We start from the raw sequence: 1,323 nt of genomic DNA, 5'->3' as shown, positions 1-1,323 counted from the left end.
CATCTGATTAGTGTCATCACCATTACATGCTAAGGTTAATAACAATAAGGCAATTGAATGAAGTACTTAATGAAGTTAGAATCACATGTCTGTCATATATATTAACTCAGTCAATCTTATTCTCGCAGTTTTATTAATTAGTTTAAATCTTAGTTATAAACAACCTCACTTTGTTATCGTCTTAGCATTGAATAATAACCATACATTGTTGCTTAAGTGCATGAGTTGATTAGTTAACCAATACAGTCTCTGTGGGATCGAATCTGATTTATATCTTATACTACTTGCAAACTCGTATACTTGCGTGTATTATTAGCGCGTGTTAGCGACTAACAAGTTTTTGGCGCCGCTGCCGGGGACTGCAGTGTTAATTATTAGTTTATGTGCTTTCCATCAGTGGTCATTAAAGTTCATTGACTCGGACATTGTTACTTAATTATTTCCTTGTTTTATTTCAGGTGATCTGGCGAGGGTGTATGCATACGCGTTCGCGTACTCGTAAGAGAACACTGGATAAAACCGAGGAAGAACTTATGGTAGTTTGTAGGGAAGTTTTTGAGGAAGAAAAGAAGGTAGAAGAAGAAAAGAAAGTTGAAGAGCCAATTGTAGTAGCTATGGGAGATCAAGCAGAAAATCTGAAGGCTTCGATGGACTATTCCAAGCCTAAGATTAATGACATTCAGTCTAGCATCATTCGACCAGCCATCATGGCTAACACTTTTGAGATCAAGTCAAGCACGATCAAGATGATACAGAACTCAGTTCAATTTGGGGGTTCTCCTACTGAAGACCCCAATATGCACATCAGGGATTTCATCGAGATCTGCGACACTTTCAAGTTCAATGATGTGACTGAAGATGCTATCAAGCTACGTTTCTTTCCATTCTCTTTGAGGGACAAGGAAAAGTGCTGGTTACACTCTCTACCGGCAGGATCTATCACCACTTGGGAAGATCTCGCTCAAAAGTTTCTCACTAAATTCTTCCCCATGGCAAAGATTGCTACAATCAGGAATGCTCTTACTCAATTTACTCAACAAACTGGAGAATCTCTGTGTGAGGCTTGGGATCGATATAAGGAAATGTTAAGGAAGTGCCCACACAATGGCATGCCTGATTGGATGATTATCAACTATTTCTACAATGGATTGGGTGATACTTCTGGACCCATACTTGATGCAGCATCAGGAGGAGCCTTGTGGGCTAAGAGCTACGATGAAGCTTATGAACTTATTAAACTGATGGCTGCTAATGAGTACCAGAATCCTTCCCAGAGACTAACTTAGGGAAAAGTAACAAGAATTTTGGAGTTGGACGCAGCAA

The 1,323-nt window shown here is 39.5% G+C and overlaps 1 non-coding gene across 1 annotated transcript; it reads right to left on the bottom strand.

Annotated features, from left to right (window-relative positions):
• Positions 1 to 1,004: 1,004 nt before the first annotated feature.
• Positions 1,005 to 1,111, bottom strand: LOC141716163 (small nucleolar RNA R71). The gene has a single exon (XR_012572883.1). It is a non-coding gene; the product is annotated as a small nucleolar RNA R71 (small nucleolar RNA).
• Between the last annotated feature and the right edge of the window lie 212 nt (positions 1,112 to 1,323).

Source organism: Apium graveolens, chromosome 3, assembly GCF_009905375.1.
Source record: "Apium graveolens cultivar Ventura chromosome 3, ASM990537v1, whole genome shotgun sequence".
Taxonomy (NCBI): Eukaryota; Viridiplantae; Streptophyta; class Magnoliopsida; order Apiales; family Apiaceae; genus Apium; species Apium graveolens.
The sequence above is the reverse complement of the archived record's forward strand: the minus strand, read 5'-3'. Positions and strand labels throughout refer to the sequence as shown.